General features: G+C 43.2%; 1 long non-coding RNA gene across 1 annotated transcript; it reads right to left on the bottom strand.

Annotated features, from left to right (window-relative positions):
• Nucleotides 1-8,965: 8,965 nt before the first annotated feature.
• LOC126993565 (uncharacterized) lies at nt 8,966-9,521 on the bottom strand. Its single transcript, XR_007747956.1, has 2 exons — nt 9,382-9,521; nt 8,966-9,229 (listed from the first exon to the last, which is right to left on the bottom strand). It is a non-coding gene; the product is annotated as an uncharacterized LOC126993565 (long non-coding RNA).
• Nucleotides 9,522-9,945: the final 424 nt, after the last annotated feature.

Here is a 9,945-nt window from a genome sequence, read left to right as displayed (position 1 = left end):
AGTAGTAGTATGTCACGTGACCTCTTTACCTGTCCTGTACATACTAATTAGAAGACCTACTAAGCAATGCGTCAGGTTCTTTCTCTTCCGTGTGTTGGTATTTGTTTAGGCGTCCCCACACGTGTTGTTAGGGCGTCCTTTCCCAGCCCCGCAGCGTTAGTGGCGCCGCTTTGCTCTGTGGTGGCAATTTTGACGTTTATTTTTACGAGGTGCTTTTTTGCCCGCCTGAAGTGTTCCCGCGAGGCTCCTGTTCGTGTCTGCAGCGCTTGTTCCTCGCCCCAGCAAGGAGACGTTGTAGCACCCGTGTTGGGAGACGGGAACTTGCCTGTTTTGGTGTTGAAGCAGAGGTAACACACGCCTGGGTTTAGTTGATAGTTAGTTTTAGGCTGTTTTTAGTTTCTTTAAGTCTGGTTTCTTCTTTTTCTTCTTCTTCTTCTTCTTCTTCTTCTTTTTCTTCTTTTTCTTTTTCTTTCTTCTTCTTCTTCTTCTTCTTCTTCTTCTTCTTCTTCTTCTTCTTCTTCTTCTTCTTCTTCTTTTCTTCTTCTTCTTCTTCCTCTTTTTCTTCTTCTTCTTCTTCTTCTTCTTCTTCTGGCTTGTTAGGTGGTGGTTGGCGAACCTTATGTTGTAGAGCAGCTCGACTAACATATACCAGCACCGGTGTCATGTGTTATTGAAGCTAGATTGTTAAAGGAAGAAAAGACATATTATTGGTAAGTGAATGATGTTATGTATTGTATATTGTGTATGTATGTATATGTATATGCGACGGAGATAAGTACGGAGGCCACGCGCAGCTATACGTATTTCATCACTTTTGTCTTACGTTTGTATGTATTTATATGTATGAACGTATGTATGTTTGTATGTATGTAGTGCATCAGGGCTTACTTATATCAACACTGGGGTCATGTATTGCTTGAGTTGAAGTTTTTTATGTTAAAGGAACGATATATAAAGTTTGTAAGTCTGTATGTCTGTCTGTATTTATAGGAGCAGTGATTTGAGGGCTTTTTCCATTGTCTTTTTTTTTTTTTTCCTTGAGCTGTTTCCTTTGCTGTAAAAAAATGTATGTATGTTTGCTAGTCCATTCACCTGTTATCAGATTTATAATACTAGGACGCGAGGCTATTACATAAGAAGAACTATATAATGCATGTCTTTCTGTCTGCCCGTATGTGTCTGTTTGTGCATTCCCCGACGCCTGATGTATAGCCGCCCAGACGTTGTTTTCACCGCTGGCATTCACCATATTGGCGGAACAAGACGGTTCCACCCCCCGCCGCGACAGTCCTCTCCCAGACGCATGGGTTTTCGATGCTGTATTTGTTGTTTTCGCCGCTGGCAGAGTCTTGGGGCCGAGCGATTCAGTACCGCGTTTTAGAGTTCTCGGTATTGTGTACGAGCGGGAGGCTGAAGGGAACACAAGTCGCCGCGAGAGACATAGCTTACGAGGCGGACTTAATTAGAGCCGTGTGTTGCGATGGGAGAACCCGAACGGCTGTCGATTTACGGAAAGACTGAATTCAGAGCGAGGCATGAAAGGAGAGGAGAGGAGAGATGTTGAGTCATGAATGTTAGGGATCAGCACTTGGGAACATTAGCCAAGTATCTTAAGTATCGTGTTGAATGTTAGGGATCAGCACTTGGGAACAAAGGATGAAAGCAAAGCAAGAAAAGAGTAGCAGATTAGGTTTGGAAAGAAGGAAGGAAAGTTGAGATTTAAAGAAGCTGTGAAAGGTTGTTAGGCTATATTAGGTAAAGTCAGGTCAGGTTAGGTTAAGTTAGTTGAGGATTCATCGTAGGTTAGATTAAGTTAGGAAGGAAGAAAGAAAGAAAGGTTAAGGTTTAAAGAGGCTGTGAAAGATTGTAAGGTTATATTAGGTCAAGTCAGGTCAGGGTAGGAGTTAGTTGAGGAGTCATCGTAGATTAGATTAAGTTAGGAAGGTATACATGTGAGAAGGAAGAAGCAATTAACAAGATAAAGTAGAAACCAGGATAGAGCTAGGTATATTTAGCTTCTTCCTGTCGAGTGATCAGGGATGAATTCTCGGGGACATAGGATAAAGTTAAAGCCTAAAATAGCGTAGAAGAAGCAATAAACAGAACTAATGAGAAACCAGGAAAGAAAAAGAAAAACATCCGAAGTTTCGTCCTGTCGAATGTTCGGGGAGAAGTAAGATAAAGATTCGAGGGACGGAAAGAACACAATAAAAGGGACGGAAGAGAAGGAAAACAGAAACAAAAATGAGGACTCGGGAATCAGAAAGAACAACAAGAAACAAGAGAGCATGGAAGGAAGAGAGAAACGAAGATGGAGGATTAAGAGATGAAAAACAAAACAAAACAGAAAGAACGAGACAATATGGAAAGGAAACTCAGGGACATCAGTCTAGTATCCTAAATTCCATGCTGAACGCAACGATTGTGGGAATTGTGGGATTGTGGGTAAACTATGTAACTTCAGCACTTCAAGCCCGGGCAGACTGAGTGACGCCAAATATCGGAAGAGGGAGGAAAGAGAAAGAAAACTTATATCACTACATAAAAGAAATGCAGAGAGTAGAGTAGAGAGTCACTTTGTCTGCTGGGGTTTGAGGTTTGAGGTGGTGGTGGTGGTGGTGGTGGGAGGGAGGGAGGGAGGGGGGGGTAGCTGGTTCACCGCCCTATAGCTAATCTTCAGCCTCCTCTATCCTCAGGCAACTCATCTTAGTATTTTGCAGCCTATTCCTCGCCCCAAACCCTTTTATCATGCCCCCTCCTCCTGCTTCTCCTCCTCCTCCTCCTCCTCCTCCTCCTCCTTCTCTCCTCCTCCTCTTCCTTTAAGCCACTTCCATTTTTCCTTTCCTCCAAGTTTTTCTTTATTATTTCCTTTCATCTCCTTCGTTTCCTCTATTAATTATCCTCTGAAGTTTCTCTCTCTCTCTCTCTCTCTCTCTCTCTCTCTCTCTCTCTCTCTCTCTCTCTCTCTCTCTCTCTCTCTCTCTCTCTCTCTCTCTCTCTCTCTCTCTCTCTCTCTCTCTCTCTCTCTCTCTCTCTCTCTCTCTCTCTCTCTCTCTCTCTCTCTCTTCTTCTTATGTTTTCTCATTTATTTCTTATCTTATTTGGTCTTTTTTTTTTTTTTTCTTTTCTTTTCTCTTCTTTTTCTCTCTTTCTTTTTTTTTTCTCTTTCTCTCTTTTTCTCTCTCTCTCTCTCTCTCTCTCTCTCTCTCTCTCTCTCTCTCTCTCTCTCTCTCTCTCTCTCTCTCTCTCTCTCTCTCTCTGTTTCTCGTCTATTTTTCTTTTCTTTTCTTCTCGTCTTTTTTTTTTTATTCTTTTTGTTCTTTTTCGTCTTTTTTTTCTTCTTTCCTGTTTCTTCCTTCATGTTTTTTATCCCTAAATCTTTATCTTTCCTGTTTTCCGTCCATGCTGTTTTTGTCCTTTCTCTCTTATTCTGTTCCCAAATCTTCTTCGTCCATCTTCCTGTTTTCTTTCATGTGTCTTGCTTGTCTCTTGTTCTAAACTCTTTCCTTCTGTTTCCTTCTCTTCTTCTTTTTCGTCTTCATTCCTTTTTCTTCCTTCCCCTTTCTTTCATCCTTCCTTTTTCCTTCCTGTTTTCCTCCTTCCTGTTTGTGTTCTTCCTTTCCCAAATCTTTATCCTACTTCCTGTTCTTTTCTTTTCTCTGTCTTTCCTTTCTCATTCTATCTGTTTCTTCATCTTCCTTCTGTTTCTTCTGTTCTCTTTCTCTTAACCTTCCTCTTCTTTCCTCCTTTCTTTTCTTATTCTTTCTTTCTTCCTCCTCCATCCTCTTCATCTTCGTTTCCCTGTTCTTTTCCTCCTACTATCCCTTTCATCTATTTCTTCTTTCCTCTCCATCTTTCTCTTCTTTCTGTTCTTTCCTCTTCCTTATCTTCATTATCTATTCAGTTTTCCTCCATACCGCCTGTTTCCGTTCTTTCTGATTCCCGAGTCTTCATCTTCATTTCTGTTTCTTTTCTTCTGTCCCTTTCATTGAGTTCTTCCCGTCCTCGAATCTTTATCTTACTTCAATTTCTTTATCTTTCTTCTCCCGTCTACCTTCATTTTCCTTTCAGTTTTCCTCCATACTGCCTTGTTTCTTTCTGTTCATTCTGATTCCCGAGTCTTCATCTTCATCTTTCTGTTTTCCTTCTCTTCTGTCCCTTTATTGTGTTTCCGTCCCTTGAATCTTTATCTTGCTTCTACTCCTCCTTTATCTAACTTCTCCGTCTACCAAGCCTTCATTCTCCATTCAGTTTTCCTGCCATACTGCCTTGTTCTCTGTTCTCCCTGATGGCTTCATCTTCATCTTTCGTTTTCTCTTCTGTCGTCCTCTCCCTACTCCTTTATCCTTCTCCGTCTTTCATTCTCATTGTTTTTTTCAAGGTCCTCTGTTCTCTGGCCTCATACCTACAATCTCCTCCTCCTCGCTGTCTATGCTCTCTCTCTTTCTCTTACTTTACTCGCCTCCAGTTATCTTTTCCTCCTCCTCCTCCTCCTCAACTTCGATTTTGTCTCGTCTCGGCTCTCCCTTCCTTCCCTTGCCTCTAGGACATACGGTACTTAAGAAGACGCCCTAACTATCTAATTTACTTCACCCTAACCTAATCTAACTTAACCTAAGCTTCCATCTCCCCCTCACTGTACTCCTTTCTTTCTTCAGGCGTCTCTATACATACATACATACATATATACATACATACATACGTTCATACATACATACATACATACATGCATAATCTAACTTAACCTAAGCTTCCATCCTGTACTGTACTGTACTCTTTCCTTCCTTCAGGCTTCTCTATACATACATACATACATACATACATACATACATACATACATACGTACATACATACTCAAGGGCCTTTTGTTTTTCCTCCTTACTTCATTCTTCTTCGTTGTCTTCCTGTCTCTCTTCGATCAGATTTTCGCCGTTTTGACATCGTTTTTTCTGACAATGATTTTTTAGTATCTCTCTTTTTGGGTCCTCTGTAGATACATACACACTCAAGGTCCTTTTGTTTTCCCTTCTTAATTCATTCTTCTTCGTTCTCTTAGTCTTGTTTCTCTCTCTTTTGGTTCATCTCGATTATTTTTTTTTTTTATATTCCTTTGTACTTTTTTTTAACTCTTCTATAGATACAGAGATATTCAAGAGCCTTTTAGTTTCCCTTCATAGACTTTCTTCTTCGGGGTTTTATATATCTTTTGGTTCACTTCGCCGCTTTCATCTCAAGTTTTCTACTGATATTCCTGAGTACATATTTTTGTCACCTCTCTATAGATACATCCATACTCACGGTCTTTCTGTAATCCCTCCTTACTTCACTCTTCCTTTCCTTCGTCCTTCTTCCTTCAGTTTCCCCTCGACCAGATTTTCGGAGTTTTCTTCTTTAGTTTTTCCGACGACAATCCTTCCTCCCTCTTTTCGGCTCCAATATCCTCGGCCATCATTACTCGGGCATTCTCTCTCTCTCTCTCTCTCTCTCTCTCTCTCTCTCTCTCTCTCTCTCTCTCTCTCTCTCTCTCTCTCTCTCTCTCTCTCTCTCTCTCTCTCTCTCTCTCTCTCTCTCTCTCTCTCTCTCTCTCTCTCTCTCTCTCTCTCTCATGACGTTATTGATTTCACCTCCCAACACTTACTAGACGCAAATACATCTTGAGTGACGGGGTTCGTTGCTTCCTTCAGAGCGCCACGCAAGGAACTTCTCATGGGACTCTCTCAACCCTCTCTCTCCATGCCATTACACTCAAGCCCGTTTTAGTCTCAGTTCGCCTGTTTAAAAGCCCCTCGTAAAAGTTTCTTGGTTTTCATATACTGTTTAGGCATCCAAGTGATAGTTTTGGACGGCTTCTGCACCTTGAACGGGAAAATTCACCCATGTTAATCTTCCATGTGGCCTTGGGGAACAGTCGTGATGGGAGTCCGATTCGTTTATTAAGACTATGGACACCTGGAAGATCTGTATTCTCAAACATTTCAAATGCTACACTTCCCACATTGAATTCCATCTGCCACTTCCTCGTCATATAGTCTGTCAAGCTCATCCTGGAGAACGGTAGCGTCGCTGTCTGATTGGATTACTCTACCGATCTTGGTATCATCTGCGAACTTACTGACATCGCTACTAATTCCTGTGTCCAAGTCATTGATGTAAATAATAAAAAGCAGAGGACCCAGCACCGACCCCTGTGGGACTCCACTCGTAACACTGCCCCATTCAGATTTCCTACCATTGATTTGCACTCTCTGCTTCCTACCACTAAGCCACGCCCTGATCCAGTTCAAAACTTTCCCATCTACGCCGTGAGCCTGTAATTTTAGTAATAGCCGGTGATGAGGGACTTTGTCGAACGCTTTACTGAAATCTAGATATAATATGTCATAGTTTTCATCTCTGTCAACCGCCTCGATTACTTTAGTGTAGAAGGACAACAGGTTAGTAAGGCAAGACCTATCCTTTGTGAACCCATGTTGTGAATCATGAATTAAATTATGCTTTTCTAGATGGTCCCGAATGCTCCTGGCTATAATTGACTCTAACATCTTTCCCTACAACTGATGTTAAGCTAATTGGGCGATAGTTTGAGGTGGCTGACTTGTCTCCTTTTGAAAATCGGCGTCACATTAGCTACTTTCCATTGATTGGGCACATACCCAGAATTTACCGACATCTTAAAGATATCGGCAAGAGGGCCACTAAGGACTTCCTTGCACTCTTTCAGAACCCTTGGGAATACTTCGTCTGGGCCCGGCGATTTGTTTTTCTTCAACCTACCAATCTCATCCTGGACTACTTGCCTAGTGATGATCACATCCTCAACTTGTCGTTCTCGTCACCCTCATATATCTGAACTCTCTCCGAATGGTTGTTAGATTTTCCTGCGTGAAAACTGAGAGGAAATAGTCATTCATCATTTGGCTCATATCTTCTCCATTCTCAACGAGGTCGCCCGTGTTTGTTTTTAACGGTCCAGTTCTGTCCCTTGTTTTCGTCCTGTACAATTTGAAGAAGCCCTTGGGATCGCTCTTGGCCTCGTTGGCTACCCTAATCTCATAATTTCTTTTTGCTAGGCGGGTGTTCTTCTTCACCGACCTGGCTAGCTCAACATACCTACCCTGAGGTGGATCTCTCCGTTCTTTATTTTCCTATAAATTCCTCTCTTCAAGCCTATTTCATGCTTGAGTCTGGGTCATCCATTTGGGGTCGTTATTTTCCTTCCTACGTGCTTGGTAAGGGATATGCTGTGTCTGACCCTCTGCAATTTCTCTAACTAAATTATTGTAGGTCATTTCTACTTGGTTCCCTGTCTTTCCAGTTCCAGCCCTGAGATCTGGCCCTCAGCCCTAAGGTTTCCCAATTTACCTCCTCAAGGTGTCTTCTGAGCCCCTCATAATCAGCTCTTCTAAAGTCGGGCACCAACGCAGGTTGAGTTCATGGGTCACCAGTCTAATTTAAACCCTAATTTCCTTGTGATCACTGCCACCTAATTCTCAACATCTAGCTCGCTGATCATATACTCGGTGTTAGTTAAGACCAAGTCCAGAATGTTGTTACCCCTGGTGGGCCTCTACTGTCTGAGAAAATTATCTTGTATTACTTTCAGAAAATCCTCAGACTCTAGATCACCCACCACGCTTCCCAATCTATATTCCTATAGTTAAAATCCCCATTATGCAGACATTTTGCTCCTGCTCGCCCTGTCTACCTCTTGTAGTAATATATCAGTGTCCTGCCTGCTGAGGTTGGGTGGCCTGTAAAGAACCCCTAGAATTAGTTTGTCTTTCCTTTGTGGACGTCCACCCAAACTGATTCTGAGTCGCCATTTGTTTGAATAGAGTTGTTAGCGGAACATTTAAGTGTCTTTAACATAAAGTGCCACCCCCTCCCTTCTTCCCTTTCTATCTTTGTGAAACATCTGGTAACCATCTTCATACTCAGACATGAAGTTATTGTATGCAGTATCCACCAATGTATCCGTTATATCTATAATGTCGAATTTCTCGACACATGCTTTCCCCTCAGTAGATCTATCTTGTTCCTGAGACTCTTACTGTTGGTGTAATAAGCCGTTAGCACATCCTTTCTTATATCCTTTCGATTTCTCCTGCGCCCCTAGTCCCAGTCTGCGATGCATTGACAGGCCTCCCCTCGCCTACTCTAAAAATTCTGTAGGGTGCTAAGTGATCGCTCGAGGAGTCTGCGAGAACCTCCACCCACTGGAGTGACATGTGCTCGACTTACTTGGCATACTAGGTGCCTTTATTTTAGAGGAGGTCCCAATTGTCAAGGAATAGCCTACCATTTCGCTTACAGTTGGCCGCCAGCCTGCTGTTTACTGCTTAGGCTCTGGAAAGCCATCTCTCTCCCACCTCCCTCCTCAGCAAAACCCACAAACAGCCTGGCACCCCCAGTCCCTCACTTTAGCAAACGATTCCTGAAGCGCCGAAATATCTCTTCGCTACCCACCTTACTGATGTCATTACCACTGCAGAAGACGATTGGCTGTGTCCCTCCCTGCTAAAATTTCCTCCAAATTCTGTCAGATATGTGCTGGATGCCTGCCCGGGAAAGCACACTCGAAGCCTATTTTCCTTATCCCTTGAACAAAAGTATCTGTCAATGACCCTGACTTGACTTGACGATGGACAACAAGCGTAAAACTTCACACCGATCACTTTCACAGTCAAATAAGTATTTACGTGCTATATCCACCTCTTCCTTCTGGTCATTATCTACCAGGAAGGTGATCAAGTTTTCACATTTCTCCTCCAAATGTCTAAAAGTACTCACCACTTCACCGTGGATAGCCTCCAAAACATCAAACGGATCCCCCTTGCCATGACGCTCCATGAACAGGTTAAACTTGCGTGTGAATATATCTCTTGCTGTCCCTCGCTCCTTCTTCAGCGCAGCCTCAGTCTCCTTCATGGCTTGAAGTTGAAATGTAGGACGAATATAGGCCAAGCGTTGTCAAATCGTTTATTTCAACCTGTATGGGCAGCATGGCATGAGTCATTCACGAAATTTTACACACAGCCTCACGCAGTAACATTAGATGAATATTTCTGAGCCAACAATAACAATGTAAACAATTCTCATACACAATAAATGATAAGACATAACTCACTTCATTGGCCTACGGCCCAATCGCCCTAGTTCCGGTATATCAGACCGCTACCAGCTTGCTTCAGCAGTTTGGCGACGACCATCACCACCCAGGTATCACCACCTATTAAGACCCAAACACTGTACCCTGGGCAGTATTGCCAAAAAACTAAGCACAAATATAATTACATATCACAATATCCAAAACATTTCACAGTCAGTGACTCAACACCTGTAATTCCCAAGCTCCAAAGATAGAATAGATAAATAACATACTTAATTGGCCGTCAGGCAGTACCAAGTGCCCGGCATTCAAATCACCGTCAGTGCACTGACCACCACCACCACCTCCCTACCGAACCGGCGCACACCTTTATCACACAAAGTCCTACGCCACCCGTCAATACACAAACACCTGTGCGTCTGGCTGTGTGTCTGTGTCAGCGAGTGTTTATAGTGGCGCCATCTTGCATTGGCTCATGCTGCCCTCCCGGAGCTCATATTTAATCCTAGAATCTAGAGTCCGGCTTGATAGGTGGTCTTCTGGACAGCATGTGGGTAGTTTTAAGCCACTCGGCGGCGGCTGAAAAATCTCAGCTTGGTGGCACCGGGCGGGGATTGAACTCGCGTCCTCCTGAACGCGGGGCCGTCTTGCTATCCGTTCAGCCACCGCCTACCCTATTTATTTTTCACGTTCTGCCTATGGCTGGGGTAGACTTACTTGGTAGGGCCTGGTGGTTCGGGGCCAGCCCGTTATGGCTCAGGCAAGTGTTTATAGTGGCGCCATCTTTCTTGCCTCATTCTGCTCCCCGGCGCTCATCTCTGATCCTCTTACTGAGA

This window comes from Eriocheir sinensis, unplaced genomic scaffold (assembly GCF_024679095.1).
Source record: "Eriocheir sinensis breed Jianghai 21 unplaced genomic scaffold, ASM2467909v1 Scaffold634, whole genome shotgun sequence".
Lineage (NCBI taxonomy): Eukaryota > Metazoa > Arthropoda > Malacostraca > Decapoda > Varunidae > Eriocheir > Eriocheir sinensis.
The sequence above is the reverse complement of the archived record's forward strand: the minus strand, read 5'-3'. Positions and strand labels throughout refer to the sequence as shown.